General features: G+C 41.8%; 1 long non-coding RNA gene across 1 annotated transcript in view; it reads left to right on the top strand.

Moving 5' to 3' along the window:
- The first annotated feature begins 8478 nt into the window (after nucleotides 1-8478).
- Nucleotides 8479-26555, top strand: part of LOC108448142 — a 70902-nt gene continuing 52825 nt past the window's right edge. Inside the window, exons 1-2 of the long non-coding RNA XR_001863921.1 lie at nucleotides 8479-8856; nucleotides 10663-10786. This is a non-coding gene — a long non-coding RNA (uncharacterized LOC108448142). The remainder of the gene's footprint in view (nucleotides 8857-10662; nucleotides 10787-26555) is intronic.

Genomic DNA, 26555 nt, shown 5'->3' with positions numbered 1-26555 from the left:
GTTTCCTTTCTGCCAGTACCTTGGTATCTGCCTTGCCCAGGAGCCTGCTGATGAAGATTTCCTGTTTGTTTTGAGTCACTGCTGGAGTGATAAATATACTTCGTCTCTCTCCTCCGAGAGGAAAGAAACCAGCTGCCCCGAACTAAAGGGAAAAATATGTCGAAATTCCACCAAAGGGCCTTGTTATCACGAGGCTTCCCTGGTAGGATGAAGCAGGGTAACATGAGCTACGACAAAGGCGCTATTTCCTTATTCAAAATGTTCCCTTTTGCCTTTCATCATCTGCCTTCGCTCCATAACTTTAAAACAGGTTAGGAATAAATAAATAAATTCAACCCCCCCCATAAACTTACACAGTGGAGTAATGCTTGGCTGGATAAACAAACAATTATACTTGTGGTTTCTTGATCTGACCACAAGCTTTAAATGCTGTATTTTTGCATGAACCTATAATGCTTCTGGATAAACAATTGTGTTTATATTGTCAGGGGTATCCAACGTGGTGTTGTGTAATTTCTATGTGTGATTACTGGGATATAGGATAAATTCCAAGAGAAAGGAAAGGAAGATTAGATTATTAAGTCATTTTTAATAAAAACAGCATAGTTTGGAATCACTTATAGCTTAATTTGTAATTTTAAAAGAATGCAGTGCTGGCTTTTAAGTTTCTACAATTATCTTTTCATCTCTTTTTATGCTTTTCTTTACTAGAGATGGGGCCCAACCCAAAACCCCTTGGATCTAAACCCAAGATCCAGGTTCAGATCTGAGTTCAGAGCTCCAACCTTATTCCCAAAGAAGCAGAGTCAGACCAGCAAGCTCCTGCTCAGGCTGCATTTGAATTTTGCAGCCCATGTTCAGGAGTGTTGGATTCTCAGGAGCCTTGTGGGGCAAGTGGTGGTGGCCTTGGGGTGCCTCCAGCCCTGCAGAGCACTGAGGTGGGGTGGCAGGGGTCACAGAAGTGCTGTAGGTCAGTGATGTAAAAAAATGCTCATTAAAAATATCTTGGGGGCAGCTTTGGTCTGGTCCAAACCTACCCAAGGCGAACACAACCTCTTGCCACAGCTTAGAGGAACGTGCGCATCCAAAGAGGATTTGGGGGTTTTTTGGATGAAAATTTTTCTAAATATACTGGTTTCAGCCTCATAAAAAAGACACAGGGCTAAGTTTTGCTTTTGATATGTGTTTGAACTGCTGCTTATGGGGAAAAAGAAGTGGTTTTTCTCCAGTTTTTCTGCAGTTTTTGCTATATTTCTCCTTTTTTTTCATGTAAACGCCTTAAGCATTGCCAAACAATATGTGCTTTTCTCTACTCACCAGCACGTTCCCACTCCAACAGGCTAACCCAGCTCTCCTTTATATCACTGAGTGAAATCACATGGAACAAAAATAATTATATTTAAGCAGTTTGAAGTGTACTTTTTTTCCCGTGGTTTACCTTTACCATCTCCTAGTAAAATATAATTTCTTCTTTCACAGCAGATGAAAAAAGACCATTATAACTTTAAAGCATGAGATTATAAAAGACTGCAGCTAGTTTAGCTCTCACAGTTAGAAGTTAATTCTAAGTCACTGGAATTGAAAACATCAGTTTGCAACATTTACTGGCTTGCTATAAAAATGTATTCCCCTGTGTTATGTTAAACATGAGAAACTACACCTCGGTGTGTCCATTATTTATATATTTATTCATATCTTGCTGCTTCTGATTCAGCTGTGTAACTATATGCAAAACAGATAATTACTGGGGAACAGAATAATTTGTATTTTGAGGGGAATAAATACCCTGAAGGATTTGCTTTTGGGGAAAGAACACACTGCAAAGAAATTACATAGATTTTTGAAACAGATATGAAAACAAAATGAAACAAACAAAACAAAAAGGTGAGGAAATACGGGCCCAGCAGCTTTGACACTAGCGTGTTTGTGGTGGGGGAAGAAATTTTCCTTTCTCAGCGCCCAAATCCGGCTTGGAAAATTGAACGTGAGGCATGGTTATGTGTAAAACAGGGTTTAATGGCAACTCTACCCAAATACCAGAATGATGCTGAGGGGCTGGCTGATCTTCATGGAGTGGTGAGATTGGAACCAACACATTCTTCTCTGTGGAAAAGTGCTGCTTAAGAAATACCTGCACCAAACTTGCCTCACACACTGCAATTATTTTAAGGACAATGCCATTTTCCTTTCTCTTTTCAGCCCATGGGGTCCCTCTTGTTCACTGCCCTGTGGTGTTGGCGGCAGCAGGGAGCAGTCCTGTATGGGCTTCCACACAGGTAAGCACTGCAGACCTCTCTCCTCCAGCTTTTTTCTCTGATTTAGCACTAGACAGTGGAAGAGAGATGCTGAAGACATTAATTTCAACATTTCCAGTAACAGAATTACTACTGGAAACGTGGCTGAATAACAGCATCACTTCTCATCTCCCTTTGATTTATTCAGCGCCAACTTTTGCCTGTTCCATTTCTGTTTGCAGGCATTCTGGTGGGAAATAAGAGTTTCCCAAACTTTCCTGCAGTAAGGGTTTTATACGCAAGTCCATGCCAAAAATGGTTGTCTGGTCATCTTAAAACTGCTCAGACAGCTTTGAAACCTGGGTGGTGCAGAGGGATATGAAAGCTGCTCTGGGGAGCAGATGGACCTCCAAAGGGTCCATCATCAAGGCCAAGGACAGGGCTTGGAGCAACCTGGTCTAATGGAAGGTGTCCCTGCCCATGGCAGGGGGTGGAATAATATGGTTTTTAAGGTCTTTTCCAATTAAAATCATGCTGGGATTTTATGATTCTGTGATCGTTCAACATCCTGATGCTGCCTCCGAGCATCTCCCGGCACCCAAATGAGCAGTTCATGTTTGGCTGTGGAAGGGAAATGTCTCACACACATGGGGTAAGTACACACTGCAGTTGGCTGTTTACCTCAGGTGTTTGGAAGGTCTTTTTGCTGTAGTTGTGTCCTGGTCTCTGGCACAGGCATCCCACAACACCTTGGAGAGGCTGCACCCTGGACATCGAGGAGTGAGGGGGGCAGAGTGACATGGCTCGGGCCACATGAGGAATCTGTGGCAGGATGTGGGGTGACCCCCAATTTTCAAATTCCTTGTCTAGAACAGGAAGATGGTTTCTGAGTTTGTCTGCCTCATGGGACTGTGCCTTTCCACCAAGAAAAAAAAGTTTAACATGAAGACACTCTGCAGACAAATATAGTCATGGGTAGCAGCGCACGAAAAGCAGTTTAACACAGTGTTAAAGAAAATCAAAGTGAAAAATCTCGGTCTTAAAATTGCAGCCTTAACACTTCCACCAGGACTGATCATAAGTTTTTCTTTTCTTTTTTTTTTTCCTCTTTCCTTTTGGTGGAGAAGTTTTCGAAGGTATTTTTCAAACTTTCCAGTTTAGCAATGTGTTGGCTCAAATTGAAAAGAGAACTAGGCACTGGGTCACAGGCAGAATTAGGTTTGTGCTAGTGGTGGGGGCAGGTTGCTGACACAGCTACAATCAGACAAAACATTCAAAACTTCTGGCTTTGTACTTCTCAAATGCCTCTTTTAGAAAATCGCTTAAGTTGTTATTAACATCCACCACCCACCTTCCCTTTCTGGTCCTGACATTGTGTAATAATAGATAATGTTGACATATGTTCCCTGCTGGTCAGAAATACTATACTTCTGTGAAAGGTAACATTTTCAAGCAATGACAAAATGTATTTTACTTGGACAGAACATTAGTTATTGGACTAATCTCCCAATGTGGGATGTGGGGTAAAAGTTTTAACATTTTAGTTGTGGGAGAAAGTTTGTTGGGACAGTAAAAGCATCAGTATGGGGTGTGTTTAGTTTTCTCCATTTCTAGAGGTACTGGCCTGGTATCAAACTCTTGCGTCCGTAGGAATTTAAAAGAAACATTTGCAGTATGTATGAGGAACAGCTGTCTGTGTACTCCCAGCAACTTTTCAAAATGACTATTTGGACATTTTTTTCCTTGGAAGGATTAGAGAATAAGGAGTATGTGTGTGTGTGTGTGTCCCATGAGCTCCGAATAATTCTTTATTTTACTGGATCAATTTTGAAATCTTGAGTAATTGCTAAAAGAGCTGCATTTTTGTTTCTATTTCCCACTAAACAAAGCTGTCTGAAAATAGAAAAAGAGGAAGAGACAGCAAAATCTTCCAAACAAATATGTTGTGAAAAAACTACTTCTGAAAGTAATCTAGGGTGAGATTCTATAAAAACCTGTCTGCTTTGCATGTTACCCAGCTCAGCACAAGACTGCACAAGCCTGGGGAAATCGGGTTTTATTTTAGGTCTTGCATGGGTCTCTGTGCTGGGGAAGCTGGAAATCGGCTCCTTTATTGAATCTGGTCTTTTTACGTGCTACAACTGGATCCAGAAATAATCGCGGGGGGTCCTGTCATGTGGCAGATAAACATCTCTGGCAGTGGGCTCCCTAAGATTCTTTTTTTTGTAGTGCTGATCAGAAATGTGGCTTTCGCTGCGAAATCAGGGAAGTTTTAGGGAACAACCCTCTGTCCAGAATCTGCCCGCCGCCTCCCAGGCTCTGACACACCAGTCTGCGGGGAGCAGGAGCTTTAACCTGCTCAGCCCGCCCCCAAAGCCGTGAGCCGTGGCCCTGGGGACATCCCGGGGCCTCCCAGCGAACCCTTCCCGTGTGGGAAGCAAGCTGCTGCCCTGTGGGTCTGGGATGGGGTCTCCCAAGGAGCAGGGCAGCCAGGAGCTCCCCCGCCAGCTCCCCATCCATCTTCCTTCACCCATCAGGAGCATCCTGTTTGTTTTCAAACTCTCCCTGCGTGTCTGTCGGGCTGCCTTGGGTTGGCTCTGTTCTCAGTTACACCCATTGATGTCAGTGGGGTTGCGTTGGTGGAATCAGGAGAAAAATTTGGCTCCTCGTCGTTTTATTCCCCCTCTCCTCTTTCCATTTTTTTATTTTTTGACACTGCTGAGGTTGAGCCCAGCCCGCTGCCTGGCTCGTCCCGGGCTCCTGCCGCCGCTGGGGTGAGAGCTTCTCCTCTGCAGCTCCTGCTGCTTGGCACGGCTTCACTGCTTCGGATCCAATCTCGGCTCAAAACATATCTGTTCTGCTTTCTGCTTCCTCCCTCCCTCTCTGCTCGCTGTAAAGCATTTTATTATCCAGACTTTATGGAAGGCTCTGTACAAAATGAAGTTGTGAGGTTATTTGTTTTGGTGCAGCTGATCCAATAGTATAAGCTACTTCCCTCCTTTTAATCTTCCCCTCTTTAGATAGCACATAGGCTTTTATGTCCATTAATTGTCAGAAATAAATGCTTCTTTAGCTATTACTTCCTGAAACAGAGCAGCGATCTCCCTTACACACAGCTGTTTATATTATGCATAGCACAGCCCTGTCATAAGAATACATCATAAGTTTTGTGAGACCTTGCCCTTGCGTTTAGAATAATTTCCAGTTTAACTTCCCTTTTTCCAAAGTATCCAGTGGGCTACTGAGCATCAATGCCTGCTGCCCCTCGGCTGACACGGTTCAGGAACAATCCCTGCAGAAGCCAGCAGGCACGAGAAGAAATGGAAGAGTGATAGCATATAGTGAGTAAGGTTAGTGGAGTTTCACGTTGCTGGTTTAGGACCTAATCATTATTAATTATTCACTTAATAGTAGAGACTTCATGTCCCAGCTGAGAGTAAGACCAAATGGTGCCATATGTAGAGCAAACACCTATTAAGTCATCGTCCCTTTATCAAACAATTTACGGTCTAAATAGACAAGACAGAGAAAAGATGGGAGATGAACAAAGAGGTGTCAGCACTGGAGACAGGAAATTGGAGGAACAGGGGCATTAGGGATAGGGAGGGAAATGAAGGCCAGAGTGTAATTTCTGGAGATAATCAGAGAAAGACCCACAACTGGGGTAAAAGCAGAGACCCACTCCTCTGGAAACCCACTGTGTCAGCTGAAAATGGTCCTGCTCATCCCCACTGCCCTCAGGGCTCAGCACTGCCCTCAGGGCGCAGCAGGAAGGAGGAGGTGGTGGAGATGCTCGTTATCCACTGCCACCAACATAACCTGAGCTCCGTCACTGCTGACAGAGCACCCCTCTGAACAACCCAGAGGGTATTTCTGAGCAGGGCTGGGGGATGTTCCCTGCAGCCTCTTCTGCGGGATGGTGACAAGGAGTGCACAAGGTTGGTGCTACCATTCTAGGTAACACGTCTGGAATGAGACATCCCCTTAGCCTTAGGGGCTGCTTCTCTCCTGGTACCTTTCCCAGGCCCCTTGCCGTGTGAGCACCACCAGCCCACGCTCTCACACTCACTCACATCTACTTACTCCTACTTAACACAATTTAATTTGCACCACCTTACAAATCGCCTCTGGATTTGGCCCCCAGTTCAGTTCACCTCTACCAAACAGACCAATGCGCTTGCCTACAAATGGTCTGACCGCTCGGGTTTGTCCCTTTGAGGGGGCTGCTTTGATTTGTGTCTGGTTTTAAGCTCAGCTCTGTGCAGCAGCAAAGAGCTGACAACTTTCTGAAGTTTCTTAAATTCTCAGAACGCTCTACAAATGGTAACTCTCTGGCAACAAAGTATTTAGGACACTTTGCTTATGTCTTCATGAATAACTTTCGGAAAGGGTTGTGACATACTTGTACCATTATTTTGTATGGCAATTGAAGAAAAAAAAATCTTGGAAGGATGTTTGTTTTTATTTTTCTTCTTCTGACCACTCTGTTTGGAAGAACTGCCAAGTTTGACTCTAAACTTGCAAGTACAGTAACTTTTTTTCTTTGAAACTTGGGTCTATAATGTCTGAAGCAGCTTTTTGGTTGAAAGCAATTGTTACGTTCCTGACTTTTGTGATCAATCGAAATCAATTTCATACAGAAGGTTAACAGAGAAGGTCCAAACAAATGAATCCATGTGCATTTATCTGACAGTATTTCATATACAAATAATGAAAGCAGTACATTATCAATTCTCCGTAGTAAGAAGTATTCTTCATGTTTTTGTAAAAAGTACTTAAGAGCTGACTTTGAAGAAAGACTTTGAAAACTTGCCAAACCTTCTTTGTATTTTGAAAGTCCACATCAAGAACATAGTAAATAGTCATTGAGCTTAGGAAAAAGGAAACTATTAGCATTGTTTTCTTTGAAAGATAAAAAGAAAAATGCAGTGCAAAACTTCATAATCTCTGAAATGTGTATTTGTTATTTGAATCAATTTAAAACAATTGTCACTATTAAGTTCATGTTAGCCTGCCTACTGAACTGTATAAAATGGTTCTGTATCTGCTGGTTTCATGTATATGGGTTCCCCCCTTTCCTCATCTCCTTCTAGTTTTATAGGCTTAAGCATTTCCATTTAACTGCAGAGTTAGAATTTATATGAAGGCTCTGCTTAAAGAAACCAACTTCAGCTCCCCAACCCTCCTCAGGATTTTTAAACCAATTTTCATTCCTCTAATGTAAAAAAGGATATTTATCCTTGATTTCTATAAAGCAATATTTCCTCAGCTTTTCCCTTTCTGGGGCCCCACTGCCATCATGCAGCAGTTCTTTGTAATGTGTTCAGATTAAATATCCTCTTTTATTTTTTGTTTTTGTTTTTATTTTCAGAAGTAAATAGCTCCTGAGCCAGGCTTTCTCTTATTGTTAGTGTGATTTGGTGCAGCATCATTTTAAAATTGCTGCTTGTCACCAGGAAACATGAGACCAGGTGGTTTCCATAGGTTGAAAGAAAAGAAGAGGATCATGTCAGAGCAAGCTTAACCACGTATGGGGATGGGAGAATGTGCAGACCCACACAATATTCCACCTTTGAACAGGTACATCACACACTTGCACCAAACTCGAGAACCTTGGTATTATTTAATGATGTGTAATCAAGGAGCCAACTTGCCTTTTACCACCACTAATGCAGGTTGTACTTATGCATATATTAATTGCGAAGCCATTAAGCTGTCCCAAGTGTGAGGTAGTGCTATGAGGAAATGCCTGTTCACTTCATCTTTAGTAAGTTCAGTACACGTTGGGCTGAAAGGGGATCTAAGCCATGTGTAACCTGCGAGAAACAGAAGTGGAAGTTGGTACGTGGAGAAACATATGTGTGCCACGTAGAGATGGGAGTTTTCCCCCTGTTTGCCATAGGAGTGGCTGTAGGTTATAAAAGAGACACAGCAGAGACCTTGCAGGGCTGCGTGGGCATATTGGGGTGTTTGGTGGACAGCTACAAACACTGACCTTTTAAGAGGGATCGTGTCTTTATATAGAAAATGTATATTTGTGGATGAGATAAAGGTAGGATTACAGTAAGGATTTTTTTGGCAGGAGTTTCCATGATTGTATTTCTTAAGAAGATAGTTGATGGATTAAACGATCATCTGAGATTTTCGGAGTTTGTAAAGACTTTCAGATTTACCAATTCATCATCTCTTGTCTCCATCTAATTATTACAAATCTGTTGCCTCTAAATATTTGTTGCTGCTGGATATTGACTCATGTCCTGCCCTAGCTTTGTTCAAAGTATCTATCCCATTTTACAGTAAACAATCAAGAAAACATAAAACAGATTAAACTGTGATAAATGCCAAATGCAGGAAAATATCCTACTGAAAACTATGAGAATTCTTCATGCTTCTCTGCCTTCATTTTTTTCATTGATAAAATGAATCTATTCACATTCACTTCTCCTATGACTTTTTTTTTTTTGGTAGCAAACAGTCTAAGCCTGGACCTGCTGATGGCTTGTTCATGTCCTTTCTCCTTGTAGGGAGATGATGACTGAAATTTGGGAGGAGGTTTTGTTCTGGTCCTGCACAGGACACCCCCAATAATCCCACCCAATGCAACAGAGAGCATTATCGAAAGGTAGGAGAAAAATTTTAGAGGTTTTATTTTTCTGTTGACCAGCATCAAGCAGCAGATGAAGACGAATGTCACATTTATCCTTGTGCCTAGAAGAGCAATACAAATGACTATTCAGCATTTCAGTTATCATTATTTTTTTTCCTTCATGCTCAAAGGGTCTTTTTTAAGAGCCTTTCCCATGCTCTCATTTGGATTGTGACTCTAGGATTTATTTGATAGCTGATTAAATGCTTTGTGTTTTGTTGGTATGGACTCAGTGATATTTAGCAAGCAGCATGTAGCTTAAAAGACAAAGATTTTGAATTTTCTGGGTATTTGACTGATTTCAATGAGGATAGGTCTTCATCACGAGTCTGTTAGTATTGCCACGGCTTCACAAGCTGGATAGGAGCAGTTTGAATGTTCATACAAAGCAATAAAAAAAAAAATTACTCACTTTTTTTAGCAATGGTATTTGTCCATTTCTGCATTCCTGGAAAAAAAAAGTCTATAAGTAGCTCTTTTAGGAATGACTTTTGGTCTAGTTGTTATTTAGTGATAACATCAAATGCTTTTTATTTTTCCAAAATGCAAAATTAATGCTGCATTATTCTACTAGTGCTATTCCTGCAATGAAACAGAATCTCATCAAATCAAACTTTTTGGTCAGGAAGATTAAAGGAGAAGGCAGAGGGACAAACTTTCCTGTGAGTGTTGAGTTAGATGATCCATTGGCCTCAAAGAAATTGGGATTTACACTAGTGTAATCAAACCCAGAACTTCTCACGTGGATTTTCTATAGATTTTTGTTAATTCTTAAAACGTGGAATGATAATAATCCTCCTGTTCCTAAGGATTCTCTATCTACAATCCCCGTGGCAGTCATGTTACACTGGACTGAAGAGGTGTGGCTTGCATTGCCCATGTGGAAGTTCTAGGATAACTGCAGCTGGAATGAGCAGAGACACGCTCATTAATATATAAACTACTGTAACTATGCCTTGCGCTTCCTAGAAATTTCCTGCCTGCATCTTTAAGGAGAAGCCCAAGTTATTCAGCAAAACTATCTTTGTCAGTGCTTTGCTTTGGTTTGCAGTTGCAAAAATGTGCTTTTTCAAAATTCAGTGTATCAGTGCAGAAGAAACCTGTTGGTGCTCCATGTCTTTGGAAAAAAGGGTTGTGTCTAAGTCATTGGTGGGGTGTTACTGCATCCAGCCACCATCCTGGGCATCCACCAAATTTTGGTGAGACCATCTTGCTGCCGGCCCCCACCCTACCCCGCAGCCTCTGAGACATTCCTGCAGCCGCTTTCCAGAGAAATCCCACGCCGGCAGGGTGACTCACATCAGAAGACATTCCAGAAAGAAGAATAATTATGCCGTTGCTGGAATTGATGTAATGGTGTTTTTCAGGATGCTTTAATAGACATGAGTGATGTTTTGGCAGGCAATCGAAATAACCCTGGATATCTGATTGCATTACTGACTGCTACCAAGGACATCTCTGGGGAAAGGGACATTACTTAAGGTACTTTCTCCGTATTTTTAACTTGCTGGAGCTAAGTTTTAGCGCAGTATAGGGCCCTTTTTCAGAAGACAGACATATTGGAGAGCTTAACCAAGACATATAACAAACCAAACTCTAAACATATACAGATTCCAAGAGACAGGCCTGTGTAAACAACATCATAATTCCCTGGGTTATGTGCTGTTTAAAATAACATTCAGCTATGCATTCACCTCAAAAGATTGCCACTTAACGGCGTTGTTTCTTTTTGTAATCTTTATTGTTTAGGTTTATTATGGCTCTCCTTTTTTCCCCCTTTAGAAAACATAAACAATTCCCTTGTTTGCCCTGCGAGCGGGATCCCTGTGTCCTGGCAGCGCCTCCTCTGTGCCATGGCCGGCCGAAAAGATAACAGCTAAGGACTGTGTTGAGCCTTCTCCCAGAAGTAAGTTTATTCTCCCTGCTCATATGTGTTTTACTACCATGTTCCTGAGGATGGTGTTTCTTGTTATTAATGATTACTACCAGTGTTTAAAGACATCGGTTGGAATCCTCTTGTTTAACACACACACGATACCGCTGAGGCCTTCATTTAGGCCGTATATTAAAAAATGACAATAAAAGCCCTGCACACTGATGTCCCCGGGTTGTTTTGCAGAGCCCTGTCGTTTAGCTGCTCTCTGCAGGTAAATAGGTCTTTTTCTTGGTCTGGCACGTTGATAAGCCTTCACACTTGGCTGGGCTCGAGGTGCGTTTGTGCAAAGGCAGATTGTTTTAGTTAACATAATCAGTGAACTCACTGTTCTACCTGGATGTCTGGGAGAATTGCCAAGAGATTTCCCAACGTTTCAATCAGAGGCAGGGGCTATAAAGCTGTCAGTTTTCTTGTAGGCCAATTTGCCTTTGCCATGGTTCTAACGTTGTCCTCATTTATAAAGAAATCAGCCCAGGCCTTTTGGGGTAATATTTTATGCTGGTTTCAATTTGAAGAAGAATGATTTCTTCTTCTTTCTTCTTCCTTTTCTTTTTTTACTTTTTATTGTAGAGATGCATTTTTAAAAGCCATTTCCTGACATAGGGAAATGCCCCACTTTAGGATTCTGATACAATAGTAATTAAAAAAGGGATTAAATAATTGATTAATACTCCATTTTTGTTCCCAGCAGTGGAGCCGAGCTCCTTTCACATATTGTACCAGCCTCAAGTAAATCTGTTCTTAAACAAAGAAATGAAGCTACTTAGGTCAAATGTTCAGAGTGATCTTGGTCTGCCTACTAATTAGAATCAGAGATATGTTAAACTACCTGAAAATAATTCACTTTCACGGGGAAAAAAAGTATACCTACAAGTTTATGGTTTGCAGGTCATTGTCATCTACCCTACTTCCACCTACCGCAATAAATTCCCATGAAATATCTACTACTGAGTACTGAACTTGGGGATTTCTTTTTCCCAAGCCTTCAGTATTTACCACCTTGTGCCAGATTATGTCATGTAACCTTCAACAGTGTTGTGACTTTTTTTAGTGGATGGCATGCATGGAGCAGGGGACCACATCCGCTTGAAATTTCTTTGATGTTCCCAACAGGAAGTTTTTCAGGATTTGGCCAGTTGGATGTTTTTCAAGTATTTTATCATGTTCAGGGCCTAGGACAACTGTTGGCTATTTTTGCAAGCTGATGATGAGAAAGGTGGAGACGTTCATTCTGCTTTGCAATGCCTCCAGCTGCAGGGAGTGGTGGTGGCAAGGGTGATGCTGAGTGCATGGTCCTGTGTCAGCCTGCAGGACAGGTACATGGTGCCATCAAACACATTTTGCAAGATCGTCCCCAGTAGGTCCATAATTTTGAAGTTTTGGGTTCCTGAGGGTCAGTGCATCAAGAACTTGATGCAATGAAGCAGGAGGATGGTCACCCTGGGAGATAGGAGAGATGGGGTAAGTTCAGGTTGAACACTGGGGTTGTTCAGTCTGGAGAAGTCTCCAAGGAGATCCTAAAGCACTGTCCAGTACCTAAAGGTGCTACAACTGAGTAGTAGAGCTGGAGAGGGACTCTTTACAAGGGCCTGGAGTAACAGAACAAGGGCCTGGAGTGACAGAACAAGGAGGAGTGTCTTCAGACTGCAAGAGAGGCGGTTTAGATGGGATATTAGGAAGAAATGCCTCCCTGTGAGGGTAGTGAAGCCCTGGCACAGGTCGCTCAGAGAAGCTGTGCCTGCCCCATCCCTGAAAATGTTAAAGGCCAGGCTGGATGGGGCCTGAGAATCCTGGTCTAATGGGAAATATCCCTGCCCATGGCAGGCAGGCTTGGAATGAGATGGTCTTTAAGGGTTGGGTCCCTTCCAAGCCAAACCATTCTGGGATTCTACAATCACCTGTCATGGGAGGATTTCGCTCCTACCAGGAGCATATCAAGGCTTGATAAATTCACCTGTCGGAGGCTTCACACAGCTGATTTATTTGCCAAGACAGGTGGAGAGCTGCCCAGGCTTATCTCTGAGCAAAGCGGAATGAGAAGAGGCACATTAAAGAAGTTCTGCCTCTGATTGCAAAGACAAGAGCGCGACTGTTACAGCGCCGCAAATTAGCAGACGGTTTTAAACCAGCTCCCAAGCACTGAAATTAAAAGCACTTAATACAGGAATCATATTCTCTAGCTAAGGCACAACGGGACTCTGGTGAATTTAGTTTATAATGCTTCCGTGTTGTAACAGAAATTTGTCTTTTTGAGGCAATCAGGGGAGCCGCATTACAGCAGGACTTGCAAAGATTCGTGTTGGCGTCTGGTGGTAGCAAATGCATTAACTCTTTCATGTGAAACTCCTCTGCCAGTGCCATGGTTCCTTCTGTGCTGAGTTCAGTGGACCTCTGAGAAATAGCGTTCAGTTCCAGGTGAATAAGAGATAGGTAACAAAATCTGCCACACGTTCATTTCTTGAAGAGAAAAAAGGATTTTATAAAGGAATTCTATGTTGGACTGTTTCCTCTTGGAGTAATTGCAAATTTAACAATTAAGCAAGTCAGCCTTTGGTGTTGTGGCTCAGCCACCAACCATATCCATGAACATTTAAATCAAGAATGCAATTTTTGGAGGATTATTGTCAAGAAGAAATAAAATTGTCCTATATTAATTAACATTTTCCTTATGCAAAGTGATATAGACATATAGGCATAGAATCCCAGAATGGTTTGGGTTGGAAGGGGCCTTAAAGATCCTTTCATTCCACTCCCTGTCATGGTCAGGGGCACCTTCCCCTATCCCAGGTTGCTCCAAGCCCTGTCCAAGCTGGCCTTGGACAGTTCCAGGGATTCAGAGGCAGCCACAGCTTCTCCGGGCAACTTGTGCCAGGGCCTCACTGCCCACACAGAGAAAAATTTCTTCCTAATATCCAATCTAAACCTATTCTTTTTCAGTCTGAAGACACTCCCCCTTGTTCTGTCACTCCAAACCCTTGCAAGACGTCTGTCTCCATCTTTCTTGTCAGGTCCCTCCAGGTACTGGAAGGCCACAATCAGGTCACCCCAAAACCTTCTCTTCTTCAGGCTGAAGAATCCCAATTCTCTCAGCCTTTCCTCATAGGAGAGACTGTCAGCCTTTTTTCCCTTTCTCTCAAACGTTGGCAAACACACCACAATACCCCGCATTGTAATGAGATAGCAGAGGAGCTGGCTGCCATGCTCATTACTGTTTCATTACTTGGTGATCAGGAGAGCTTTTTTCCATCAGTGCCTGATTTCTGTGTTATCAGGAAAAGGGCAAGATCTTTGATGTTTTGTAACATTCTTCAGCGCTACTAGAAAACTTGTTGTTTTCTTCCTTTTCAAGGATAAATCAGTGGTTTATAATTGATCTATAGCAGATCTTTCAGATTTAACCTAGGGTCATGTATAAAATATTAAATAGAGCCATTATAGGGGCTATGCTTTTTTAAAAAAACTGTATGGGTGTTAGCCTTTACATCCTAGACAAACTCCAACTCGGGTAATTAATTTTTTTCCTACATTCATTTTCCATGCAATTTTAATTGGGTACAATATTTTTCACTTCCTGTACAAAGTAATAGTGCATTTTCCTGTGCTGTGAAAGAGTTAATACATGCTGAGCTGGAGGTTGCTGCACTTCAGTAGTAAGTGAATCTGCTACGTATGTTTGAAGAAACCAGCACAGAAAAATGCCAAATCCTCTTGAAATAAGGTACCAAATTTGTCAGATGTTTTGGCATGCTGTAAAAGTTTAAAATTACATTAGTGGCATCCAAGTTATCACACACATATCCTAAAAAGCAGATTTTTTGTAGTGTTCAAATATTCAGCATGCGGCTCATCAGATTGCGTTAACCACCACTACAAAAGGGAAAGGAATCAATACGTATGTAAATGTAATTCTGGTTTAAAAATCTATTTTGGGTTTTACTGTTGCCATGCTAAAAGGCATTGTAAACTGCAACAGACCCATTTCCTACGGGTTGGCTTCCCTCTGCCACCGGAGCAAGTGGAGCACGTGGCTCTCCAGAAGAGGAGAGCAGTGAAATGAGGGCTGGTGTTAATCATTTCCAGGAGATCTTGTTCCACGTTGAGGAGGTGCCTAGAGATGTAACATGTTCGAGAGGTTTTCCTGGACTTTGGAAATCACATAGATTGTTTAAACATTTATTATGGATTGCATAGCATGGGCAAAACATACTTTGGTTTTTGGATTAGGCAACAAATGTTGTCATTAACACCAGACTCTGTCTGATTTAAGAAATCTGAGTCAGTTATCTGAGGCTGTGAGATCCATTAGCAAATTTTTCTCCATCTGTAGAAGATCATACAGGTCACCTAGAATTATATTTTCTATTTTTCTAATCTGGAAGATGCAACCCGATTCAAAATGTTCACAAAGTCTGAAGTTATATGTACAAAAAAGAGCAGACAAATAACATTTTCCCCAAGCAGTGGTCCTTGAAGTTGTTTACATTCATCTATATCAATAAAATCAAAAGCCGGGTGTTCTTCCTCATTCTCTCCTTTGTACATTGTATTTGTTTCCTTTGAAATGAGTTGGCACTGAAGAGAATAATGATTGAAATCCCAAAGGTGACAGAATCTGACCCTGACAAGGGCTGAGAAGTTTGTCCGAGCACAGCAAGGGAGTGAGACCCGGGAAGCGCTCAGGGGACAACAGTCACCCCAAGAGTGAAGTGCAGAAGGGTGTGGCAAGGATGGGAGCTGCCCGTGGGTAGCCCCAAAAGATGTTAATTGCTCCAAGATGACATTTCCCCTATTAAAATTTGCTCACTGTGATGCCAGGTACAGAAACCTCAAAAAAAAATCTTCACAAAAGCAAAGAACGTGAGGGGAGTTTTGGATTGGTTTGCTAACAGATGCCTGGGGGGATCAGAAAGGCCATGTGGACAGACATAAGGATTTAAACCAATTTAGGAGATAAAGAGGAGGTGAGAGAAGGCAGAGGTGAGACAGAACAGAGGCTGCCTGGTTAAGTAGTGGGGTTAGGGAGAAAGAGTCCTGGCTCATGAAGGTACCTCATTGAAGGAGAGGTTCACTCCCAGTCCTCCAACAAAGCATTTGCCCACAGTGCAGTTTTGCCCAGGAATTCATATTAAAACACAAAGCATTTTGTAGAAACAAAATCTCAGTGAAGAAACTTTTGTGCATTAAGTACAGGCATGTTATCAACAGGGAAAGTTATTCATAAAAATATGATCAGAGAATATTCTGCCTTTTAAATTCATCATTGAATAGCCACGGTGGAGTTTTGGTTTGTTCATGCTGAGCACCCAAAGAGAGGTCCTCCAGAATATTTGAGGATAATCTGTGGGGATTTTTGCTTCATCTGTACCTTTCCTCTTGGAATGTAGTTTTCTTGCTGTAATCTGAGCGCCACTTTAGGTCAGTCAGAAATATTTATTACTTTATTAGAGGGAACTACCTTTACTGCTCCTGCAGCAAGGTTTTTGGGAATCAGCCCAAAACCATCACGAGGAATGCTGTGCTTTGTGGACTAAAGCAATGTAAATGCAATTATACACAATTATGCAATTTTATCCTTGTGTTTAAGACAGTAACAAACATTCTAGCTTTATGGGGGCTTCGTGTGCTCTTGCAGCTCAGTGATGCATTATGGCACATGCCAGCACACTGTGAAATGCCACACCATGGCACATGACACCGAGTTCCCCAGGAGTGTTCAGGAGATGGTTTGGTGTGGAGAGCAGCTGTGCAGAGCTGTACACTGTTGGTCTTTCAATATCAATATTCCCATGTGGAAATGAGTGAGGAGATCCACCGTTTTCAGGTGACTCTGGGAGGACAGCAAGAAATAGGTCTGTGTTATCTCCAGGTTAGCATTGGTATAGAAAAGTATTAGAGAGAGGAATGTTCAGTACCCAGTAAAGAGAAAGGGAAACTCTGTGTCCTCAGGATCTCCCTTTTCTCCCCACATGATTTGCAAGTGGAGTAAAGGCAATGCAGCAAGGAGGGGGCTGATGATTTCTCATCTCATGCTTTTACCACTGGGATATATTTCCTCTTTATCTTTCCCCTCCCTCTACCCCAAATGCCAGACAATGATGCTTCTTTCCTCATTCTCTTTTGAAACATTGATGTAGAAGTTTTGGAAAACCAAAATTTTTAATATGAAGCAATAGCCCCGTAGAACTCATTAAATATAACATTTATTTTTTTCTCTCCATTTTTATTTGGAACTAAAAATATTTATTTCCACTTCTATTGCTGTATCCCATCTCCAAATTTACAATCTTTCAACTACTCTATGACTCCATTGTGACTCTATCCAATGATTAATGTGGGATTAATAACTTTGTCCAGTGAATGTTGGTGTAAAGGAGTGACTGCTGCTGACTGTGCCCCTGTTAATGACATGTTTCTATTGGTTTGGAGAGCAAATTATTGTGTGCCTCACCTACTCAGAAACAGCTGTTCCAAGGAAAGGCAGAGTATTAGACTGTATCTTCAGGAACAATCTGTTTTCTGTCTGTAATTAATATGTTCCGGATTGTTTGGCTACTTTGGTCAGTGCATCACAAACTGGGCTATTATGCTCAAAGCTACTTTTGGGACATCCAGTAATAGCTTCTTCTGAAAGCATTGAGAGCAACCCCTGTAAATCACTGTGGGTTTGAGTAAGTATCCAGCTTTGCCTAAACCATGCCAGGTTTCTGTAAGAAGTGATGAGCTATCACTGGGTAAAAAAAAAAAAAGTATCCTTGATTCACACCTCGCTGGTATAAATCCTGCTCTAATTTTAAAAGCACCTTGTTATAACAGTGTTGGACAGAGGAATTCTTGAGGCTAGGTGACATTTGCAGCCTATGATACTGGTGTATCTGTGCTGTGTATCCATCAACATTTGGCATTTAAGAAAATCTGCTCATCCTCGCATCGCCTGTTAAACACTCACTCTATTAGCAAAAAAAAAAAAAAAAGAGGAAAGTGAAAAAGAAGAAAATAATCCTCTTTGCATTTGAGTTTTAACAAGCAAAAAAGGGGTCAGTGTGACCACAACAGTGTGAAATCAGCCCCAAATGACCTCAGGAACATGTACACCTTGAAGCCAAAGGTGGGTTAAAATGACTTATTTTTTGTCCACGAATTCATGCTGGAATAACTTGCTCTCTTTAGTGTGCACAGCTGTATTATCCCGGGGCAGTTTTTGGCTTGGTGTGAATTTACACATCTGTCAGATCGCTTGGAGATCCATAGGCAAGATGTAGACCTCGGGAACATTGTGTGGATTTGGGATGTTTCCTGTAGGAGCTGGGAAGCGATGAAGAACGAAAGGCTCGCCTTCTCTCCTCCCTACCCATCACCCTCCGCTCCAAGGAACAGGACAAAAGCATGTCTGTTCACAGGTGATTTTAGGCTCTGCTTCAAGATTTCATTCTTAATTCAAACCCACATTTTTTAGTTCAGAACTGCTAATTTAAAACTGCTTGTGCAGTCCCTCCAGTTTATTCCAAATAGCGGTCCCCAAGGGGTGTTTAAATCTGTGTTAAGCACCAGAGGTTTGTCTGTTTTTTTGGAAGCATAAACTGAGCATCAAACTATGAATACTGAAAGCTAATCTAGGGATTCAACCATGGATCAAATTCCTTTTCTTCTCCTAGTTTCTTTTCTCTTCATGAAAGGAGATGATGGTCTCTCCTCCAGGTAAAAGGTAATAGGACAAGAGGAAATGGCCTCAAATTGTGCCAGGGGATGTTTAGGTTGGACATTAGGGAAGATTGCTTCACCAAAAGCATTGTCATGCCCTGGCACGGCTGCCCAGGGCAGTAGTGGAGTACCCATCCCTGGAGGGATTTAAAAGCCATGTGGATGTGGCACTTGGGGACATGGTTAATAGTGGGCTTGACAGTGCTGGGGGAATGGCTGGACTCGATAAACTTAGAGGTCTTTCCTAACCTAAATGATTCTATAATTTTATTCTATAATTATATATTTCTTTAGTCATTTCTATCTTGTCTTTTTTCCTGCACTACCGTTCACAGTTGCTCAGCTCCCTAATTTTCTCTGTCTTCCAAACCAAGGGAATTTCCCCTGATTTCTCAAGGCACTCTGCTTTATGCATGATCCTGATTTCATCTCCAGAGCTCTTCAAACCTTCCAGTGCTGTGCCATGGCCTGAGCTGGAGCCTTGCAACCACTCAATTCCTGCACCTGCCTCTGCTACCAGCTTCCCAGGTGTCCTTTGGAATATTCTAATTTATTCCCTATATGGTGCTTTTACACCACTCTGGCCTCTAACTTACATCTGAAATTGCTGCCATGTATTTTAATGTATAATGAATTTTGAGATGCAGTTTCTCTGCTACATAAAATACAGTTGCATCGTTCATGAAGCAAAATATTTTTTTAATTCATATCCCTGGGATAAGCCAAAAAAACATAATTTTTCTTTAATTTTTATAGAGGGAGAGTAAACACAGTAGAGCTGGAGAGGGTTTTCTTGTTTGCAGAGCCCCATTGCAGCTTTTGGGGCTGTGTCGAGTGTGTTGGTGAAGCGAGAGGCGAGGCGGATGTGCTCGCTTGGATTGGTTTTGGGGGAGGTTGTGCGTAGCTTGCAGTGGAGCTGGCACAGCTTCCAGGCCTGGGGTTAAGTTGCTCAGTTTGGTTCAATTGGTAATTAATAAGAGCGATGGCCAATTTGACTTTATACCATGTGTCTGTCTGTGTGGAACCTGGCACACGCAATCCTCCTTCCTACCCAGCATGATGGTCAGTGTATTTTTCGGCATTCTGGGAACTGGGAAGCGTATGGAGTATTTGGTGAAGGGGAATAATCCTTCTGGCCCCTGACACAGGTTTAAAATGGTGGTTAAATGTGACTTTCAAAACATTTCTGGAGTGCTGTTGTAGGCTCACCTCCGACAGCTTCCAGATTTCAGCAGACAGGTCCCTCACAGTTTCAGGGCAGCATCACAGCAGTTGGGTTGTCTTGTAAACCCAGAAGGGGCCACCAACATTTTGGTGCAAGACTTCCCCCCACACCCCTCCAAAGAGGAACATCTGCTCCTTAGCATGCTGCTCATTTCCATGGCAGGACTCCAGTTGCTCTTCCAACGCGGAGCTCGGCAATAGTAGTGCTGGTGTCTGAGCTCTGGAACAAACCAAGTGGTTTGCGTGTGCTTTTGTGTGCCATGAGTTATTTCTACTGTGTGCTTATTTATAATAATGGGCATTCATTATTATGAGGGAGCTTTTTTTGCTCAGGAATCATCACAGTACACACTGTAAATGCATCTTGACAATAGTTTGCGTTTGTAGATTATGGACTCATAATACGTATTTATTTGTGTGTATAAAACCGTAATACCAAATGCATAGTAAAAAAAAAAAAAAAAAGAAAGAAAACCAACCCAAAAACAAACCTTAGGAAATTACATGAACAGTAGTTCCATTTAAAATATCATATCTTGGCCAATTTTGTTATGTCCAAATATCCTAGTCACATTGTAGACTAACAGCCTGCCAAATTTCACTTAAAAGCACAGCCAATTTTTAAGTTACAGAAGCACAAAGAGCAGTGGAATGTTCTTTTTTAGGACTCCTCTAACTTAAACAAAAATTATAAGGTTTTTATTGTTTTGCTTAAATCCAAGGGAAAAAAAATTTGCTGCAACTCAGCCTGAATCTCACTGCAGAGTTCAGCATTTGGCTGTCCTACACGAGCAGAGTGTGCTACTTAAAACAAGTTGATTTGCTCCTTAGAAGTTCAAAGCCCATGCAAAAGCAAATCTATTAGTAAATATGAGGCAGTCAGAGGAATTTTTATTAATGGAATCTAGCTTTATTTATTTATTCCCACCCCCCCTCCAAGCAGAGCAGTTCTCCCATTGGACTATTAACTAGAGTTATTTTCCCTGCTGACTGCTGCTCTGAATTGGGGTCTTTTTAGAGGCTTTATCTTGCTCTTTTCAGATTGTAACAGGATACACTGTCTCACTCCCAGTGCAATAAAGAGAAAGTTTAAAATAACCTGAAGTAAGAAACACTGACTTTTTTTTTTTTGCTCCTAGCAGTGATGATCAGGAACTAGTATTAAAATACCTTACAGGAAAGAAAATAATATTCAAATTGTGGACATAACCCCAAATGTTGCATGAAAGAATTGTGATTGTGGGGTGGGTTGTTTTTTTTTTTAATTTTAACTAAGGTTTTGTTGTCAGGAAGGAAAAAACCTCACTTTTAAGATTTCTCATCTAAATACTAAAAATCATTTTCCACTGGCATCAAAGGAACAAATGCATGGATTCATTAGAATAATTACAAGAAAAAAAAAAAAAAAGGAGGAAAATGGAACCAGTGTGTTAAAATCTCCATTTTAGCTCTGTATACTGCCTGCCATGCGGGGGGAAAACAGTTAATTAGGACAGCAAAAGACAGCACAGACCGAAAATGTGCTGTGTGACAAAGGTGGCAGAACTCGCCAAAGATTCGGATTGAAGGAGGAAGTTACAACCACCCCTGTAAAATGGCTTAAAAAATAATGAATACATGTACTAAAAAAATTTTTAAAACGTATCTTTAAAAGCCCCCCTAGCAATCCCCCACCACTTGGTTAGGATATTTCCGAAAGGTTACGGCTGTAAAATAGTATTTATTTCTCTGTGCTGCGCAGGCGGCTGCTGCTCCCTCGGCGCCCCCCGCGCCGCCTCCAGCCCCGCGCCCCGATCCCATTCCCGTTCCTTATTCCCAGAGCAGCTCCCAGCCCGCGTGGCCAATCGGGGCGGCAGCGCCGGCCCAGGACCGAGCTTGGTGCTGAGCTCCAAATGTGATTCCAGCCCTGACAGGGGGATTATAGGAAACAGATGACTTACGCTTCTAATTTGTGGCCTTAAATTGCAAACAGAATTTCAGGAGTCGAGCGGAGTAATAAATGGCAATAGAGAAAGCCACACACAGCCAAATCAGTATGTGGTGGTTGTAGGTTAAACTAAATAGGAAGAGACAGGTTATGATGGTTTAGTGTATTACAGAGAAGAAAGTCTTAAATTACTGGTGCTGAGAGGTATTGCGCTGTGGCAGACAGTATTGCATTGTGTAGTCTGCAGATATCACAAGCAGAACAATAAAAAAGCAGGTTTAGCATAAAACCTGTTGCTGGACAAATCTTTTTTTCCTTCCCCTCGAAATGGAAGCGGTGTTTTATGTTTGTTTTGACCTTAACTATATGCTTGCCCCTTAACATCTGTTTTCTACTGTTGCAGTTTTTCACACCAAATTAACTGTCAGGGCTTCAGATAAAATAAAGTTGAAAATACCTCCAAATTTTTTTTTTTTGGTGGCTTTCAAGACTAGAAGAGTGTCCTGTTACTCTTCCCGTCCTTATCTCCCACAGGCATAAAATATATTCTGCTAAACATTTTCAAACTGTTAAAAATTAGAGTGGCAGATTTTAAACTTTCTTCCTTCTTTTTTTCCTCCCCTTTTTGCTGATGGCATCTCTGCCAGCCGCTGCTTTTTGTGCAGTGGCATCAGAGTGTGTTTTGAGGAGGTTTTTGCTCTTTCCCACTGGATCTGCTGACTTCTTTTGTTATCATTTGTAGCTCCTGGTTCTGAAAAGCTTTGGCGTGTTTATTTAATGATGATTTGTATCAAAAGCTTCCTCCACGGTGTTAATTGGTGCATGCTCCTTGTAAGCCTTAAATGATAAAGATATATTCTTAGACCCCAGAGTGGTTTCAGCTCTGATATGCCAGTGACTAATGTGGGATTTGCTTTTTTTTTCATCCAGTACAAGAGGGAAGGAGAGATGAGGAATATGCTTAAAGGTCTGGAGGAATAGCTGGTACCACAAAGGCATATGTCAATTGTTAGTATTTCTTAAGCCTCTTAATTTGAAGATGTATTTTTTAAAATGAAATGAGTCTTGTCTTTAACAATATGTGATCTCTGGAGCCTCTGGAAGCTGTTAGAAAAACATTCCCATTACACACTGAGTAATGTGCCAGTATTATCCTACCACCCAGATAATATTGCCCTAAAATGACAACTGGCCAGACCTCCAAAGAGCATTAACTCAAAGGTTTAAAACAAGAGAGGAGAAATAAACCTTTGGCTCCCCGGTGCTTTGCATTCCTGTGCTGTGCAGGACCCTAATCTGTGCAACCTGTAGTCTCCATCCTGGTGATTTCCCACTCGAAGGAACCCTTTAGTGATTCAGGGCATTGTATCGGGGCCAGCATTGACGTTTCATTCCAGGCAGCGGAGCCTGCCTGCATTTGAATGAACATAACTGTTATTATTGCAAAATGATTATTGTTTTAAGCGGGTCTTTTGATTATCATTGAAAATGACTGGCTAAATACATTTTGATTAATCACTTGCAAAAATTATGCTTGTTAGAGCTGTTTTATATTCTCAGTCGCTGTGCTCTCACTGTAGGTTGTAGCTATTTCTTTACAGCTGAAGATTTTTTCCCTTTAAGTCACCTGGTGAGAAAGGAAAACAAATCTTAGTTGAAAGCTTTTGTCTGTGAGACAGACTCCTCTTTTCATCCCTATGTCCTTTAAAAAAATGCTCAATTATTGTCTGTGCCATGGAGGAAAGAATGGGGCCTACACAGGACCTGAACCTTTTCAGACAGGAGATGGCTTTTGTTTTTGCACCCCATCAACACTGCTCACCTAATTAAATCTGATATCTCTGGCTGAAGCAAAATGATTTGTTAATAGTTCTTTGGGAATTTCCTTAATGAGTTTAGATGTCTTTTGTATGGTACATGTGGGGGTATTTTGCAAATGGAGCTGAAAAAGAAGAAAAAAAAAAAAAGAAAGAAAAATGGGGCAAAGAGAGAGGAGAAAGAGCACCAAAGCGAGGAGCAAGGTGTGGGCTGACGGCGGGTCCTGGTGGGCTGCCGCCGGGAACACGCGGCAGCGGTGCCGGGGAAGAGCCCTCCCCATCCCACACAGCCAGGGACATCTGTCAGGGACTCGGATATTACACCTTGATCAGGCCGAGACAGTGACACCATTTTCTTTAACAAACACCAGCAGCTTTTCTTTCTCCTTTATTTTAACATTTCTCAGGGGTTGGATTCCCTTTCTTCTCCTGCTCTGCTGAGAGTAAAAGGAGCTTGTTAACTTGCTTAGATATTTTGACTGCTGATGCACTTTGGCCACTTGCCTGTGGTAACAGTGTCAAAGCATTACTTGGGATAATTGCTATATTTGCAGTCTGAAGAGTGCTCTGACTTAGTGTTCAAGCTGCTGAATAAAAAAGAAATTGTCATTTTGGAAGAAATCTGTGAATTACCCTCCCAGTTAAAAAAGCGCACAATTTTCAAAATGTCTTTTCCCCTTGTGTTCAAGCATAATGTTATTCAGATAATTAACATTTTAATAACTCGCTTAAAATATGAGAGCGGCTTAAAAGGCTCTGGTTTCAGTAGGGTTTTGTTTTGTTTTTATTTTTAGCTTTGGGGATTAACCACTATGGGGCTCTATTTCTTCATTCTGTGCATACCCAAAAGTACCCACTGGTCCATAAAAACACCGTGAGCTTCCAGCTTGGGCTTTTCAAAGGATGCAGGATCTAGCTCAGAGTTTTCACCAAGTTTACTTGTCTTCCTAGTTTCACACTTTGAACTAATACTGTAAAATACCAGTGTTCTTGTAATTATGAAATAACTGGCATATTAAAAATATTAGTTAGGTTGTCAATTGTGGCTCAAGCCATACAGTATATGGATAGCCCATGACAATTTTTTGATGGCCCTTCATTTAGTAACTATGTGAATGATTTATAGGTGCTCTTATGACATCCATTTTCCACGTGGAAGTCGAGACTGTAATGGAACTTAATTGTATGAATGCTCCATAAGAAATGGCACCTTTAAACGATATTTGTTACGCATTACACCTTTCTGAAAGGTTTGTGTGTCCCACTTGTTGTGCAATCTTTTTCTTTGAGAGATTAGAACAGATACCATGGACAGGCTTTGGTCTAGGAGAAAGTCCAGATTTCCTCTAGACTCACTGGATGTCCTTGAGCTTCCCCTGATCCACCTCCAGTGGAGGCACATGGCAGGATCTGGTTGGGACAAGGGGTTTCAATCCAAGGACCGTGGATTCCAGATCAAGTCAACACTGCCACCAGCAGCTCAGGGCAAAGGCAGGAGAAGATGAGCCAAGCACACGTTGCTTCTTGTGGCCCCTTTATTGTCAAGTTCGCCCCAAAACTCTAAAACAGAAAGTAAAGAGAACAGAATGATATATTCTGATAGTCGGAATTGTGCTTCAAATCCTACTTATCTGGATTCACACTTTTAAAATTGCACTGGATCACGGTATCACAGCACCCAGGCAATTGTTGAATCATGGAATCCCACAATGGTTTGGTTGGAAGGAACCTTGAAGACCATCTTGTTACAACCCTCTTGCCAAGGACAAGGCCACCTTCCAATGGACCAGCTTGCTCCAAGCCTGGCCTTGAACACTTCCAGGGATGGGGAGTTTAGCAGGCTAAACCTGCTGGGAAATCCATCATTTAATATAATCTAAAGGACATCCAGCAGGAGAAACAGAATGATGAAAGGCTTGAGTGAACCTTTCCAATGCCCATCCTCAAGGCCAAGTTAATCAGTCTAGAAATTACTGGTTATCATCAGCCCTGCCGCTGATCCTCGCTTACCTGTGTTCAGTTTCAGTCCTGTTACATCTGGCTCCTGTCGTTTTATGGCACACTGATAAAAAGCTATTGATTCAATCAAAATTATGCAGCCAGGACAGTGCTTGGCCCCAGGAAATCTTGCAGGGAAGCACCTAGCAAAATTACTCATCCTGCATTTTTTCTGTTGCTCGTGGGCTTCAGCACTTGCCCACTCTAATGCAAAGTGAAGCATACTTTGTTCTACTGCCTCCAGATACCTTGTGTGGCTGCCTGATGCACTCTGATGTGCACTTCACCTGGCATTTGGAAGTATTTATTTAACACAGGCACGATTACTTCTCTTGCAGTGTTAATTCTGAAAAACGCTGAGCTCTTCCAAAAAGTGCTGATTGCTCTCCTGACAGACAAGGTGGCAAAGGGGAAAGGTGCAGGGTCCCAAATGATGTGGCCCGAGGCTGTTGGTGGGGAGGGTTTAATGTGCATGACAAATTTGCTGCTAACAAAATTGTTCAGGGGCCAGATTTTACTCTGGGTTATGTGGATTTGAATTTGCAGTGCTTCCAGAGGGTTCATCTGTTACTGGAAATTTCAAAGGTGGGGTGGGTCAGAATCTGCCTGTCTGTGTTTTGGGGTGTATTCTGCTCAGGGAGAGAAACACTGCCCATTTTAACTCTTTCTTTACTTAATTATTCCTTTATACTTACCTTTTTCCTTTTAAAAGAGCTCTTTTCATTTTAGTTTTTTTAAATTTCAATTGCCTATCCTGATAATTTATAAACTACTTCTGTATTAAAAAATAAAAGCAAACCAAAACTACCCCATTAAAAGAAAAAACAAAAAACAAACCACCCTTCCAAACACAAAAATCCCCAAAGTTGAATAGTATGAAAGCAAAGCTCCTTTCTGTTCGGGTAGGATCACCAGGGCTGGGATAAGCCCCTTGCAATATTATACATATTTGAAACATGAGAGCTATTGTTTTGAAGCTTTACTATGTTATTGTCCTGCTTGTCTGAGTAAGAAGCGTGTATCTCTGGTGGATGGAGGTTAGCTAAGTAAGTCATGCATAGATGGAATTTATTAA

Source organism: Corvus brachyrhynchos, unplaced genomic scaffold, assembly GCF_000691975.1.
Source record: "Corvus brachyrhynchos isolate BGI_N302 unplaced genomic scaffold, ASM69197v1 scaffold126, whole genome shotgun sequence".
NCBI lineage: Eukaryota > Metazoa > Chordata > Aves > Passeriformes > Corvidae > Corvus > Corvus brachyrhynchos.
The sequence above is the reverse complement of the archived record's forward strand: the minus strand, read 5'-3'. Positions and strand labels throughout refer to the sequence as shown.